At 35.2% G+C, this 16,707-nt stretch overlaps 1 protein-coding gene and 2 long non-coding RNA genes across 11 annotated transcripts in view; 1 reads left to right on the top strand and 2 right to left on the bottom strand.

The window, feature by feature from the left end:
* The window catches only part of RALYL (RALY RNA binding protein like), a 223,883-nt gene extending 223,491 nt beyond the window's left edge, over positions 1–392 (bottom strand). For all 8 annotated transcript variants that reach the window (XM_087931464.1, XM_087931469.1, XM_087931467.1 and 5 more), the window contains exon 1: positions 4–392. The gene's annotated coding sequence lies outside the window, so the exon portion shown is untranslated. The remainder of the gene's footprint in view (positions 1–3) is intronic.
* Positions 241–15,506, top strand: LOC148126418 (uncharacterized). Its single transcript, XR_015743248.1, has 3 exons — positions 241–380; positions 4,718–4,781; positions 14,395–15,506. It is a non-coding gene; the product is annotated as an uncharacterized LOC148126418 (long non-coding RNA).
* The window catches only part of LOC148126417 (uncharacterized), a 69,992-nt gene continuing 62,862 nt past the window's right edge, over positions 9,578–16,707 (bottom strand). Inside the window, exons 2-4 of one of the 2 annotated variants that reach the window (XR_015743246.1) lie at positions 12,926–13,060; positions 10,612–10,719; positions 9,578–10,442 (exon numbers count right to left, since the gene is read on the bottom strand). This is a non-coding gene — a long non-coding RNA (uncharacterized LOC148126417). The remainder of the gene's footprint in view (positions 10,443–10,611; positions 10,720–12,925; positions 13,061–16,707) is intronic. The other variant, XR_015743247.1, reaches the window with a different exon arrangement.

The following is a 16,707-nucleotide window of genomic DNA, read 5'->3' as shown; positions in this document are numbered from 1 at the left end:
CACCGAGCGGGAGTAAAAGGAAGGAATAAAAACGCGAGTTACTATAAAATACAGTATGGCGGTGGAAGAAGGAATGAAGCGCTTTTTTTCCCCCTCTTTAGTCTCTGCCTCAGGCAATTGCCACGTGATTCTGAGCCAGGCTGACTCGCAGGCAGGGGAAAGGAGCGGGCGGGGAAAGGGGCAAACCCCACCGGAGGAGACCGACTCGCTCGCAACAGCTCGGCGGCAGCAGCTGGAATAGTGGCGCCCGTGGCGGCAGCGGCGAAGGAGGCTTGGAACCGCTAAGCAGCCAGCAGCAGCAGCAGCGGCAGACTTTAGCCTCGGCAGCAATGGGTGGCGCTGGCGACAGCAGCAAACAGCAGCAGCAGCCAGACGAGCAGGTGCCCCGCGCGCAGCACTAGACAAATGCGGCCGCGCGCGCGCTCGATGGAAGAGCAGCCAAGGCTGAGGGCGCAAAAAGAGGAGGGGGAGGAGGCGGGGGCGAAAGCCGACGCAAGGAGGGAGCGAAGTGGCGGCAGCGGTGGCGGGGCGGGAGGTGGGGGAAAAGACAGAAGAAGAGAGGAACACCCACCCCCCCCGCTCACCCACATTCTCTTGAGTAGCTGGCGCGCGCTCGTGTGTGTGTGTGATTGCGCGCGCATGTGGGGGAACGGATAGAAGACACGCACTTCGAGGTGCGGCGGCCGCAAGTTGGTGCTGCTTGCCATATCTGTGCATCTGCGTGAAAGAGAGAGAGAAGAGTAACCGCCGCGATTTCGTGGCCGTTGGCAGGATGAAAGTTACTCCTTCTTTCGCCTTGCGCTTGGCTGCGGAGCGCGTTCCGGGACAGCCTTAGGCATTGCAATGAAAAGAACCGCCACTCCTCCTTTGGCACCTGGAAGACTAAGGGACTTAGGATGGCGAAAGCCCCTTCACTGTGTCCGGTTTTCCCGGCCTGAATTCGGCGAGTCTTTAGAAAATCCGGTTCTACGGCACCTTTAGGTGTCCCAGGAGTCCCCATTTGCCGTCAAGATCTTTGTCCTCTTTTCTTTCCAAGATTAATTCCATTTCCCTCCCAGAAGGAAAGGTTTTCTTCCCGTTTTGAAGAAGAAATTATCTTAGGTGGCATTAGACTTGGGAGGTACTCTGTTATTACAGAAATCTTGGCTTCATAGAAGGAAAATGTTTTTTTCCCTCCTGAAAATGTAAATGAATTTAGATTGATCTGCACCTGAGTAAGAATAAACACCCTTTTTTTGTTCATTACATTTCCTCTCTGAAATTGATAGCAAAGAATATTCTAGTCTGGCTCTTCTAACTATGCAACCCATTAATATTTATAAAATTTAGGGATTCAAACTATTTTCTTTGACAGTTCTACCATTGTTTTGAGAGTGGTTGAAAATTCAGATAAATTCCTTTCCTGACAATTTTCTTCTTTAGTTGAAGGTATTTGGAAATGTAAAATGTATAAAATGTAAACAGTCTCTTAAGACAAAAACTAGTGCAGTATCTTCAGAATCTACTAAAAAGTAAATTTCACTTTGAATTCATTGTGTACCTGTGTTTAGAATTAAATTATAAAATTCTTAAGCTTTAAACTATCGTTTTTGAGAATTTACCTGAAAGTAAATTCTATTCAGGTTATTAGATCTTTGGTGAATCCTAGTGCCAGCAAGCTTATCTATTAATTATATATCCTTTTCTTCATTGATGAACGTGCTACTTACAGAAGGATAATTACACATGAAACATAGCATTAAAATCATCATTCAGTAAAAAAAAGTATTACATAATAGCTTCTATGAAACAAAAAATCAGTCATCGATGCTGAATAATGGATGGATATTCCATCATATTCTAATGTCTTCTTTGTTTTTTGTTTTTGTTTTACTTTATGTTTCTCCAGGAGATGTATGCCATCTTGAGTTCTTTGTGGAAAGGTGTTAGAGTTATAAACAAATAAACTCAGATAAATGTTCTGTCTTCCTGTTTTCCCATCATTTTTAAACCTAGTTCTCCATAGAGAACTGTCAGAAATAATAGCAGATTCATCTCTATAGTTTACTTTATCAAGTGCTTTATGAATAAAGTTGAAAATGTGTAATAATACAAATAGTTATTTTATATGTAAAGAACTTTTATGGCAATGGCAAGACCTACTATGCTGCTCCTAGGCCACATGACTTTTATGGAAACAGCACTATATTAATAGCTTGAATCAGTGAAAAATATGTTTATTTAAATGGTTTTTACATTTTTAAAATAAGAAAGAGGCCAAGATATATATTTGTGTAATCATATTTTGAACTGCATCTGTTTAGTGAAAATGGCCCTACATTAGTCAAAATCAAGCCAATTCTCCTAATGATCATGTCCAGGTAGGGTTTTTTTACTAGGGTTACAGAAGGGGTTTCCCAATACCTTCTGAGATTTTTTTTCCAACTTCTCAATATATTGTTCCATGCTAACATTATTTGGAGTTCCCAGTCCAAGTAGCTGCTCAGAGTCATGGAAATTTGGGCAGAATACTAAATTAATGAATAAACAAGATACATACAATTTTGAAACTTAGTGAGGGCTGGACAGAATGAAGACATGGATTTTCAAGCCTGTATGGAGTTGATCCAATTTAGAAACCCCAACTTACTGAAGACAAGGTATTGATGATGCCCCCAAAAAAGCAATTTGCAATTTTTAAAGAAACATGAAGTTACAAGGATAGGAGACTTTAAACTCACATCTTTGGAAAACAAATGTTGTCAGGCATGATCCTTAGAAGAAGATGAAGCTTTTTAATATTAATTAATTGGAACCATTGAGATTAAAAGCTGAAAGTAGGCTCATTGGGAGAATGTAAAAGTATAATGCTACAGGTCTTGATTTTAAAGGAAGTAAACTTAAAAAAAGATTTCAATAAACTCAGAGAAATCCTCTGGCAGAAGAAGCTAATGAAAAAAATGCTCAAAGTGGTTAGAAAAAAAATATTAAAAGCATAAGTATAAACAGTTTCAGTGAAGAAAAGGAAACCCTGCAGGAAAAGCTTAATGAAAATCTGAAAAGAAAAAAGAACACAGGAAACAAGATCACAAAGGAAGAGCACAGAAAGGTAGCTTAAAATTATGGAGCTGGTCTCAGTAAAGAAAAAGCTTAGAATGAAATGATGTTATAGGTTTGTACAGATTATGTTCAAAGCAAGAGGAAAAGAAAAGAGTCAGTATACCAATGGATTATTGGTGAAAAGAGCAAAATGATAATAGAAACAGAAAAGGCAGAAGAACTCTCCTATCGAAAGGCATGTGTAATATGTTCAATATAATGACCATATAGATTTTGTCCACAGTACAATGTGGACAGTTTTGTCCACAGTACAATGTGACAGCACAATATCAATATTAAAAATACATTAAATATATGTTATATTTGTTGGGGAATAAATGCTCATTAAAAATTATTTTTCTGTGTAATATGTGCATCTGATGAAAGTAAGTTGTATCTTCAAAGTTTCAACCCAGCATATTGGTTTCTGAAATAGAATAACAATTTATATCTGTAGATGGGGTGATCAAACCACTCTTTCAAATATAGAAAACTAAAGTTAAATTTAAAAGGTGCACTATTTCAGTAGTTTGCAATAGATATAAACCATTTTCTGCCTTTTCTGTGTGGAAGAAATGTGCATATTCAATACAGGAAGAAACAGCATACTGTCTAGACTTATGTGGAAGGGTAGAGATGATGAGGGATAAGAAGATACGTAAAAGAAGCAAAAACAAAAAAAAATCATTGTGCTATTTTTTTAAAATATTTTGGATAGGAAGTATAATTCATAACTGGGAAAATAAAGTATTTGCCAGTTATATTGATTATCATGTTGCAGCATCATTTAAGATTGTATGCTCTTAATTACTTCAAAATATGTTCTTTGCTAGCATTATACTTAAGCAGAAATTAAAAAAACAATGAGTTTTAATTATAATTGTGACAAGCTTGAAAGTCAAAGATGTTTATGTGAGAGTAGAACAGATCAACGTGCTATTAAACAATACAACATAAATATTTACAGGGCTTTTGATTAAAGGCAATTTTGGTCACATTGAACTTAGCAGTTTCTCCCCCCTGTCCCCTCTGGGAATAGAAAAGGATAATTCAAATCAGTATGCTCTTTGCAGATGCTGAATCCTGTGAATTTTACAGGAAACATGTAAAACAGATTAATGCCTCTCCAGCACAAAGGTTTTTAATTTAAAATCCACATTAATGTTTAGCTCTTAGGATATTGTTTTCATGGAAAAGGAAAGCATTGTAATGAAGTCATCCCAAAATAACTACTGAAAGGTTATAAATAGGAACTTGGAATCAGATTTCACTTAACAGAGATGGTAAGTATATTGTACACATATGTCAATCACAAACATAGGCTCTTTGTATTTGTACATTGTTAATCAGATTTCAAGATAAGGAAGTATTTCCTAGCTTTCAGATATTGGAAAAATAAAAAGCAGCTACTGTATATTGCTAAATGTAACGATCAAGATATTGTAAAGAATAAGTCATAAGTGATAGTCTGGAACCCTAACCCTGACCAGAAGTGTATTGAGGATTGGAAAATGGTCAGGATAAGAAGGCAAAACCAAAAATAAGCTAGAAGTTAATACAAGGGAAACCAGAATGTAAAACTATTACTAAGAAAGATTCCTCTGAATGGAAAGCTAATGAGAGTTACTCTTTCCCAAAGGTTCTTTTGGAAGCAGATTCAGTTCAAGCATAGAAGATTCTTTGTGAAGAAAGTGCCACTTACAGTTAAGTAATTAATTGCATAGGGCAGTACTGTAATCACAAATTTCTGACAGCTAGCAAGGGCTTAAAGATAGATAAGCTTGTATCACACACCATCAACAGGAAACCAGTATCTATCAGGCTTTCCAGCTCAAACTTGACAGAAGCTATCGAACCTAGCACAGCTAGATAAGAATCTTGAATGCAGTTGACTGCCCACTGTTAGTATAAAATATGTTCCTTCTAATACCCAGGACACTTAATCAAGCGCTGCTTTCTGTCCATCTTTCCCACAGCTCAGTGGACTTTGTGTTTTGCGTTTTCCAGATTTAGTAATTGGTGGGTAGTATTGTTGATATAACTAGCATTCCCTGCTGTGGGAAACTACATCTCAATAAAACTTGCCCAGTGTAGGTATTTAAGAAACATTATCTTAGGACAAGCATTCTTAAGGTACTAAAGTAGCGTCTGAAGCTATGGGAAAATAAATGATTTTGACAATGAATAGACAAGAGGGTAATCATAGTTAATCAACAGCATCAAGAGGTTTACTATGATCAAAATACAATAAATAAAGAACGCTGTGACAAAAAACAGCATTTTTGCTTAAGTGTGGGAATAGGATTGTATTTCATGGCATTGTTTAGTGCTTAGTACAATTCTATTCCCACAAGTATCAATAAATACAAAAGGAACTTACTAAGAAGATAAAATGAAGAATGTTTAAATCCATTTATACTAACAAGTATTTTATATGTAATATTCCATAGTAAATAATAATTTAATCCTAATAATTTATTAAAGTTGTATGCTGCCCAACTCTCAAAGAATCCAGGCATAAAACTAGTAATTAATCTGCATGCAAATTAAATCAAACACTATTAATATTAGAATACTATGAAAATGTGAAGAACGAGTTTTATTTATTCTTACTTCAGACCTTTATTTGACATAGTATTTCTTAATACTTTTCTGTACTTACATGAAAGGGAATAGCATGATTAGTGTGTGTGTGTGTGTGTGTGTGTATACGTACACACGCACGCATGAATGTTATTAATGTATGCAATGTAGTTAGCAATTCATTTATTGAAGATTCTTTAATTCTGATTGGAACGTTCTTTGTGGTATACTTTGTATCTACTGATATGTTATAAGTATAACACTCATCTATAAGAAGATAATATTTCCCACCTGTTCTCAAGATACTGTCATTATCATCACATATAAGATAGATGATTGTTGATAGGAAAAGCCTCTTCACAATGAAATGAAAAGCACAACTGTAATTTTATAGTAAACGTTCAATGAAAAGTTATTTTCACATTAGCAAGCAACAATTTACAGCAACCAATAAATGAACATTTGAATTTTTATTACCCTTTAAGATTCTGTCTCTACCATGATCAGTGACTAAAATACAAATTATATTTCATTCTTGTTTGACTTTGCTTTGTGAATACACTAACATAAGAAAATTCAGTACTCAAGCACTGGCAGCCTAGTTGAGACAATGTCTCTATTTGAAAAATTGCTCTTTAAGTGGACTCATAAAATGGTTATGGGAAATAGCCAGGGAAAATTACTACTTCTCCCTAGAATGGGTATACCTTGGGTATAACCAATCACAACATTCCTTCCCTCTCACCCAACAGGAACTGATGGGATTGATTTCTTTTATCTTCTGTAGTTCTGTAATAGACTGGGCACCATTCTATTTTATCTTTGCCTTTATTTTCTGTCGAAGTTGTTGCCTTTTTAAGCAAAAATAGTTTCACATTTATTTTTAATAATGTCTCTTTATAAGGCTAAATGCATTCCTGCTAACAAAGATGAAGATTGGTTCTGTGTTTTGCGGTATGTGAGGTTCCTAATTACAGTTTTTGTAATTAAAAGAATAATAAAGTATCAACTAGAATTAAAAGCCTGACAGAATAAGAACTTTTCACATGCTGTTTGATATCTACTGAAATCTAGTTGCCTTCCTTTGCAATAGTTTATCAAATAATCTTATTTGTATCCAACAGTCACTCCAAGCTTCATCCATTTGTCTTGTGCAAGACATCCAACTAAATATTCTCTCTAGCTCAGGGTGATATTAAAAGATCACTGTCACTCTTACAAGTAAGTGATTCTGACGGAAAAACCCTAAGCTATTTTGGTGGTGTGCATCTAAATCTGGAAAATTGTTTAAGGGCATTAAGATACTACTTTTAAAAATACTATTAATTTAATGAAAATATGCATTAGAAACTATGGATGTATGCTTGACTAGCTGATATATTTTTGGTTCAAGAAATATACTCCAAAATACGTGTGTTTATTATGAACTTTTTTGACTATCATGTTTCTAAAGCAGCTAACATTTAAAAATAATAGCCAGTATCAAAATGATAATTGAACACATACAAATAACAATGAAAATGTGTAATTAAAAGCACAAGTTAGGGATTATGTTTCTAGGAAAATATTTCATATTTCACATTTGAAGACACCAACTGTTTGATAGCTCTGCACTTCATTTTAGCAAGAACTTTGAAAAATGTAATCCAGCAAAGACTTCAGTTGTAGGAAAATTCAATATGAGAATAGAGCCCTACCCTAAAATTCTGAATTAATCCTTGAGATTCATTGAATAAAGTTTTAAATGTCTGTTGTTTTTATGGAAAGGGAACTACTGCTACTATTAATTCCATGGTGTCTTGCCTAAAAATATAGTTACTAGCCATACTGGAATAAGCAGATGCTGAGATGAGAAGATCTCTCAAAATTGCTGAGTATAGTCACCTTCCTGTCCATAATTCACATTTCTATGAAAATTTTCAATTATCTCCTAATCTACGTACAAATAACTGTCCAAGGAGCTAGCATTTATAATCTTTTCCATTAAATGTTCCAGTTTTGTTAATCTTAGTTTAGAATGGAATAACCTTACACCACTTCAGACAAATAGTTATCCAAACTTCTTAAAAACTTCCAGCGTTGGAGCATTTACAACTCCTGGGGCAAGTTGTTCCACTGATTAATTGTTCTGCAGGTTTGTCAGTCTGTCTCTTCTGTTACATTTTGCTTTTGTTTTTTAGTATGGATTTTGACATTTTTAACTAAAAAGTTAACAGTGTTGCCTTTTTGTTGCTTTTGAAATTGTTACTGGGTGTTTTTTTTCATTTCACAGTATCTTTTTCTTTTTTATAAACTACTTTACAGCTACTTTTTGGAGGAGAGTGGGTAATGTGTTAAAAAACATACCAAATTCTGATAAATAAAGGATTGTAGTTTCCATATGGTCTTCAAGGGAAATCTTTGTAGAGCTCTTTGCAGTAGTCTAGTCATGGTATTACGAGGGCATGAGTGACTGTAGCCAGAATCTTCTGCCTCACATAGGCAAAGGCTGTCCTGACTGCAGCTTCTACCAGTTGTTTCAGCAAGAAAGTCTAGGAGTATCCCCAGGAATAGGCTGGAATGTAAAATGTGTTCATTCTAAAGCCAAACTGAGGAAAATGTGAAATATTCTGCAGTCCTAAGGATAGCCCCAAGCTGTCTAACTGATTGTTGGGATTAAATTTGATAAAAATTGTGCATCCTATCATTCATGTCTAATACTTGTAACAAAGTTATTTTCATTATATAGACAGCAATATTTTTGAATTTTTTTTGATTAAAATAAGCAACTAGAATGATAGGGCTCTGACAATTTTTATGCCTTTAGTTTCAGTAATCATGGAAAAAAATTATTTTGATTCCCAACTCTCAAAGTTCAATGACACCAGCATAATTAAACATAGAACATCTTTTCCACAATTATGAAATCAATGGTAATTTTCATGTTTTACAGAAAACATGATAGGATGTTGATAGGATTTACAGTTGGCAACTCCAAATCTTGACCAACAAATGCTCTGTCCTACACATTGGTTAAAAAAAAAACCAATACACCAAATACAAGCTAGGTGAATAAGACCTTGTTGACGATCCTCACTATGTCAAGGACCTCTGAGTTCTCATATCGAATGACCTAAGGGCCAGAGCTCACTGGAACAGCATTGCCAAAAAGGCTTTAAGAGTTGTAAATCTTCTCTTATGAAGCTTCTGCTCTGGTAATACTGATTTGCAAACTAGGGCATACAAAACATTTGCTAGACCAATACTTGAATGCAGCTCCACTGTCTGGAATCCACACTGTATATCAGACATTAAAACAATTGAGCGTGTCCAGAAGTATTTTACCAGAAGAGTACTACACTCCTCTGTTCATAACAGAATACCCTATACCACCAGACTTGAGATTCTAGGCTTAGACAACCTTGAATTATGCCGGCTAAGATTGGACTTAAGCATAGTACTTAAAATTATATGTTACAATGTCGTGCCAGTTAATGAATATTTCAGCTTTAACCACAGCAATACAAGAACACACAACAGATAAGCTTAATGTAAACCACTCCAAACTTGATTGCAGGAAGAATGATTTCAGCAACAGAATGGTCAATGTCTGAAACTCACTACCTTATTTTGTTGTCACAGGCTTAAACCCCCACTCCTTTACCCTCAAACTAACCTCTATTGACCTCGCCCCATTCCTAAGAGGTCTGTAAGGGGTGTGCATAAGCGCACAATTGTGCTTACTGTCCCTTTCCTATTGTCTCCAATTATTAGTTCCTATTGTATTTAAATTTATGTTTATTCTTATTTCTATCATATTGTAAGCGTTTCCACAATTATGAAATCAATGACAATTTTCATGTTTTACAGAAAACACTAAGGTTTTGATAGGATTTACAGTTGACAACTCTAAAATAAATAAATAAATTTATTCTCATGTGGCATATTTTTATTTCATTTTGAGGATGTACAATGATTGATAATTGATAAATAAAACCTAGTAATTATCCTAAAGTTGTATTTTACTGACAGTAAATATATAGATTGTGTTTAATAAATCAGTGGAAAAAAGTAGAGATAGTTTTTACAAAAAGTTAACTTTGCCTAGTACATTAATTTTCAACGAGCTCAAACATATTAATGGTCAACTGGGCTTTTAAGTAGTAGGAACATTTATTTGAAGAATGGTCTTTTTAAACAAGGACTAATTAATTTCATAAAATCATAGATTTAGAGGATATCTCACAGCTCATCTAGTCCAACAAACTTCTCAGTGCAGGATATGCTAAAACATTTTAGAAGATGTCTATGCAATCTCTGAAGACCTCCATGTAAAGGCAATTTATTCCAATGATTCACAGTTGTCACATACAAAAAATTAAATATTCTGAAACATAGTCTTTGGGATATAATCCTTACAACTGTATTGTCCCTTCCTTTTATGCTCCTCCATGTATTTATGAGTATATGTATGTCAGAAAAGGTCATTTTGTTGAACCTCTGACTGCATAATTAGTTTCCAGCAGAGATCAGGTAGCTGAAATCTACTATTGTCACTATTGTGCGTCTCTTTGAAAGGTGATTTAACACAGATATATCTCATTCATATCTTTCCTTTTCAGATGCTCTGTAATATATAATAACATACTTTTCTTTCCTTTTCTTCTTTTCTAAACACTTTCAACATGATTTCCATGTTCCAATTCATGAATTTCTTCAACACCCCCTTCACAATCTTTTGTGTCATCCTGCCAGGTCTCAATAAAGTCTAATGTTCTGCTGTCTTAATATTTCAAGTTTCCCTGTTTTGAAGAAGGAATCCATGAGAAAACAAAAAATTACATCCAAATACAACAATCCAAGCAAATAACAAGATTAAAATGTATAATATAACATATTTACTAAAACAATAACAAATTATTGGTTTTATACACCCAGTTGCTTTTTGTAGGTGAAGGCAGTTGCATTTACCTGTTTCCAGCCTGTTCCATCCAATACAATTCAACAGATGTTTGTGAAAAACACCTGCATGTTCCTCAGTTGTCTGAGAAACAGGTAGCCTGCCAATTGAGAGAAGGTCTGAAAGAAAGAAATCTCTACCTTAATGAACTGAAAGATAAATTGGGTTCTAAAATGAAAGTAGTCATTGTTGAAATTTCCATATTAGCCTTTATCCTTTCAATACATCTTCTTTAAAATCTTCATCAAAATCTTGCTTTTAACTTCAAGGAGCCTGACAATAATTTCAACTTCTTTTTCCTGTTACAAGGAAAATCACCTCAATTTTTTTGTTTGTTAATTTGATTGTGGCAACTGACCTTATTTCCAATACCAATGATTGCTGAATAGATTACCAGTGCCTTATTCAGCACCGAAATCTGGTGCAGATCAATCAATTGCTAATGCCACTATTCAAATGATACTGTAGTTTGGTTAAACACAGCAATGAGCTATGGCTGCCATAGTTGTTAATCCTACCATTCCTAATCTGATCCTATTACCTTGCTTCCCAGGCTGGTTTCTGGACAAGTAAGATGGGATAGCTATGTCAGTTTTATGCAGAAACTGCTGTTAATGACTTCCAGAAAATTACAGATAACAGAAAAATGTACACATTATGCAAAGTAAGCACACTGTGCAAGAGTATGTAGAAGATTTTATTGTATTTAAGAGATGTGGGAGGGAATGAATTAGTTTTGATTGCTCAATTTAAATAAAAGATATTCTAATGGATTGCAAGATGAGCTAGTTTGCCAGGCCAAGTTGCTTCCTAATGTCTTGAACTCTTAGAATTGAACTTTAGCATTAAATTAGCAAAATCACATAAAAGTGTACCATAAACCAAAAGTGTATGTCTTTGTTGCAGCATTTCAGGGCAATATGCACTTGCCTTTAAATTTCTCGCTAAATCAGCTATGAAGTGATATACTTGTAGAATAAAGTGTCATGTTACTAGTAAATGGTTAAACTCTACCAAGCCTGATAATTGGGAAAGGATCGAGGACAACTCCCTAGCCAACTTGCCCAACTTGACTGCGGGACAACTTGTTGTGATCAATTTGCCACAGGACAATTCAATGCAGGATATCTCAAGAGAACAATGGATGAGTTGCATTGGACCTTGTTTTGTTTTAGGTTTGAACCTTCTCAAGTTAGAAAATCTCAAGCCTGGGTGAGCTGCAATTCTAATTGTCCCTTCTCTTGAATTAACTCATGTTGGATTCTCCTGCTGTGAGTTGTCCCATGGTGAGTTGGCCAAAGCAAGTTGTCCTATGGCAAGTCAGCAGAGTGACCCAACCATGATGAGATGGCTGGGGTGACTCAACTGGTGTGAGTTGGCCACAGTGTATTGTCCCATCCCCTTTGGGAAATTAGGAAGCCTCCCTTTCAAGAATTTAGAAAGGACTCATCAGGCAACAAATAATGCTCTGATCTATAATGCAAGGAACCACCACTTTATACTGCTTAATAGGCAGGTCAAATTTTTCAACTTTCAATTTCCAAACATTGAGGGTGTTCAAAAGTTGCGATGTGCCTTGGGGATTGTAAATATATTTTGGTTACTTTAATATAATTTAGATGTGCTTGGTAAGTAACTACATAAATAGCTTTTTTAAACATTTTGTTTCTTTCATAAATATTGTTTTATGCTGTCAGGCTAGTTCTATATATTCTTCTCTGTTATTGGACTCAGGAACAGTAGTTTATTAACAAGGCTACACCTACTCAGACAAATAACAAGTTAATTTTTATTTATTTATTCAATTTCTATAGTCAGCCACCTCAATCAATGACTCTGGGTGGCTTAAAATTCTAAAAAGTATAAAAACAATTGGAACAATAAAAACCATTTTTAAAACAATTTAAAAAAATATCCATAATAAAAACAGTATATAGAGCAGCCAAGATATTTAGCCAGTCAACAATAAAGCCGAGAAATGTGGCCCTTAACATATTCAGGCTCCAGGAATACAGCCAAGTTTTTAAAGCCTTATGAAAGGCCAACCGGATTGGGCCCTGTCGGAATTTGCAACATGCTGAATCTACAGATCAAACTGGATAGAGATTCTTTGAAAAAGGCAGTCCGTCAGATAACTCAGGTAATGCATATGATGTAAAACACTTTCAGACAAATGTGATTTTATGCTAATATGTTTGTTGCTATATTAACTGGTTAAGTTGCCTCCCTCTCCTGTTCCCCAGGCTTCTATTTTTTCCCCCAAGAGCTATAGGTAGTACAATTACTAATCAAAAAAAACAATTGGAACTTGTCAAGAATACTTACAAGAATTTTGTTGACAGGTAGTCTCCTATTGCAATTGGAGATTGTGACTTTCCATTAAGATCTTACTCTCCTCATGTCCCATTCAAGAAATTGGATTCAGAGTTTATTAGTCCCTTAATTCAGAAACTTCATTCACTAAAATGAGAATCAGAATAATACAGAACTGAGTTTCTTTTGAATTAATTTTCTTCATTAAGATTTGTTTATTTATTTGTATCCTGCCTTTACTTTTACAAATAGCTCAAGGCAACAAATATTTCCAGTATACCTTCCTCTTTGCATTTTCCCTGCAACACCAATGCTGTGAGATAGTAAACTGAAAGAGATTGACTGACCCAAGGTAACCTAACTGGCTTTCATGCCTAAGCAGGCTAAAACTCCCAGTCTCCTGGTGAGTAGCCCAAAGTCACCCAGTTGGTTTTCATGCCTAAAGTGGGACTAGAACTCATAGACTCCTGGTTTTTAGCCTGGTGCCTTAACTACTAGACTAAACTAGTTCTTTATTTCTTTAAAAGATACCTATGCAGTAAATCACTGGACCTCAACCAAAGTGAGCCCCAATCTTAAGTCAATGAGAATTATATAGAAAAAGAAAGAACATGAAGTGAACCATACTGTGTAATTAATTATCTATTCTCCAGTTTTACTAAACTTTACTAATCACTAAAGTAATTACCTGAATCCAACCTTGGAGCTGATACTTGGTTTTTGTGATTTTTCTAATCTGCCCCATTAAGAAGGGAGCTGGACTTTTTCTTTTTTTTCCCGGCTAAACATTCAGTTTATTGCAATAAAATGGACCTGCTTTATGCTTCCCCTTGCTTGGCAGATTTAATCTCACTTCTTGCCTCAGGGCCAAGTGTGGTTAGTTACAGCATCAGAAAGCCTTGTGCGTTCCTTACTTATGACTTGTGCTACATGGGTAAGTATACCATATTAATATTAAAACAGAAAAGATAAATTTCTTGTTTTGCTTTGCTCTGGTAGCTGAGAATAAATTTCAGACTTCCAAATCCCACAGCTTGATGGCAATTTACTTACAACTACCAGCCACAATATACCCATTGTTCCATCATTCCCTACTGATTTTGGAATGATTCCATATTCCCTTTACTTTTGCATTTTTTAAAAAGTTTAAGTGAAGATAAATTCAAAATGGAATATATTTTGTATTCCAGATCAGATGGGGCAAAGTAGAATATTTAATTCACCGGAAAGGTGGTCCTAACACTTAAATGTCCTGAGAATCTGGAGTTAATGTTCACACAACCTGATTTCTGCATTATATTATTTGCGATATGCATATAGGCTAAGGCCACTGTGTGCATATATGTGCATATAAGCACACCAGAATTTTAAGGATGAGAATGATTGGGAGGAGAAGGAATTGGAACTCAGAGATGGAAATTGTTGTTGCTACCTTCTTTCATCTCTGAACCAAGTTGAACCTTCTTTCATTTCTGTACCAGGTTGCTGTATGAGGATACTGCCCTCTGCCTCTGAGTTGAATATCACCACCGGCGAGATCAGTGGTAGGATTCAATTATTTTTACTACCGGTTCTGTGGGCATGGCTTGGTGAGTGTGGGAGAGGAAGGATGTTGTAAAATCTCCAGTCAGAGCTGGTATTTGCCAGTTCTCCGAACTACTCAAAATTTTCACTACCGGTTCTCCAAAACTGGTCAGAGCCTGCTGAATATCACCTCTGTGCAAGATACTATTTTTACTCTACTGCACTCTTCCTGATTTGGAAGAATAACCTGAGTCATCACGTGGTCAAAAGGGACTTCTCTTTTTCCAGATCCTTTGGCAGGAATATTGAAGAAAAGAAAAATGGATCTATTCTTTCCTGCATCCTGAGGACTGAGTCAGACATTGGAGAGATCCAGAAACATTTTTTCTTTTATTTGCAAGAATAAAAGCATCACCCTTAAATCCAAGGCTTATTTGTTGTATTTTGTTAATTATTTTAATGTAAGATATAATCATTCCTCTCAAGGATTACTGAAGAGATTAATTACTAATGAATTACTAATCTCAGCTGATTAGTTTATACCACTTACTCGACTAATACAGATTTATTTCTTCAATTTGATCTGTTATATTTATTTCCAATAAAGTATTCCTGCATACTATGAACAAATAGGTGATAGCCAGAAAGTAATTATGACTATATGATTTAGTCCTTAAGAGGTAAACTTTTCTGTAGCTTTTCTGGATGCAGACACACTAAACACAAATACATGCAAATAAAAAGTAAAAATATACAAATAGTGGTGGAAATTGATTAAAAAATTGTGTTAATTATTGTAACAGAAGGTATCTAATTATATTACCTTCTAGTTCTTGCCATTTTTAGAATTGGTGCAGAAAAGCAGTTTATGTAATTTCATAGTTTATGAGCAAGAAGATCGATTCTAAGTTAACAATTATTAAAATCAGCATTTAGTAGAGCAGTTTAGAATTATCCCATTAACTTTATTTTTGTAACATTTGTAGCTGGATAGAATATACCTATTTGGAACTCCTACTATGTACCTTCATTGTAACCTAAATGTGAAATAAAGATACATTTTGCTTAATTTTGTTGAACCATTTACTCTTTGCTGTTATAGAAACCAAGAATTATTCAATAACTTTCTGGTGAAGCTGACATTGTGTACTCAAACAGAAAATTGAAATAACCCTATACCAATGTGGGTAATTTAGGTTCTGCTTTCAAAAATTCAAAAAGCAGACAAGAAGATTATTTTTCCCTCCCAATAAATCTTCTTGTCAATATTTCTGCAACTATTTCCAGGTTGTATATGAATATAAAAAGCACATGTAGGAAAACAAGATAGATTGGTCTTCTTCTGATGTGTCTTATCGAGCCCCCCCCCTCCCCAATAGCATAAAATAAAGAATGATAACCTAAAGATATATTTATTTCCAAAAATTTGAAATATTTTTGGGATGCTGTTTATATGTATATGGTTCTTATGAATAATATATTGCAATAAACTCTCACTCAGCGTTCCAGACACAATTGTGTTCCTAGTTACGTTTAGAACCTGCATCAAAGAAAGCTAGAAATCTAAAATCCAGTTAAGTTTCTGTACAACAGTAATTGCTAGTATTTCAGGGAAGCATGCCAAATCCAAAAAATGTTGTAGTGTAGGAGAAATTCCTTTCCCTTTGGATGAGATTTTATATCTGCGAAATCATATGGAAGGAAGATTTGCATTAAATCATTGTTCCTTATTAAATTCTATTGAAAATATTGAGATGGAGAGTTTTTCTCCTGCTTTATCTTGCACCAGGTTTGGGAACCAGAATGCCTCAGGAACAGTGATCCATTTCCTCGTTACCTTGCAATTAAACTATTGTAACCTGCTTTAATTGGGGCTGCCTCTGAAGATGACCCCAAAGCTTCAACAGTCCAATGTGACAACATAGCTACCAACTGGAGCAATTAGAAGATGATGCAACAGATTTAGCAATAGAGCATGTATATTGCATTCCAATCCAGTTTAAAGTGCTGGCACATACAGAACTGTCTGTCTATTTTGCCCAGACCTTGTCTACTCCATGCAATTCTTTTAAGAAAACAATGCTAGAATGTTGGACTCCATGTGAGGTGAAGGAATAGGAGCTCAGTTATATATTTTCTCTCTGATTGTCTTTGCCCTTTGAAGCACCCTGAGTCCCAAGATAAAAAATGTCCCAATTTCCTTTTTTTTGTTTTTTGTTTTAAGAAGACCTTAAAACTGTTTTATTCTACAAAGAATTTTGGTGCTTTGA

The sequence above is a fragment of the Pseudonaja textilis genome, chromosome 3 (genome assembly GCF_049901715.1).
Source record: "Pseudonaja textilis isolate UNSWEBS1 chromosome 3, rPseTex1.2, whole genome shotgun sequence".
Taxonomy (NCBI): domain Eukaryota; kingdom Metazoa; phylum Chordata; class Lepidosauria; order Squamata; family Elapidae; genus Pseudonaja; species Pseudonaja textilis.
The sequence above is the reverse complement of the archived record's forward strand: the minus strand, read 5'-3'. Positions and strand labels throughout refer to the sequence as shown.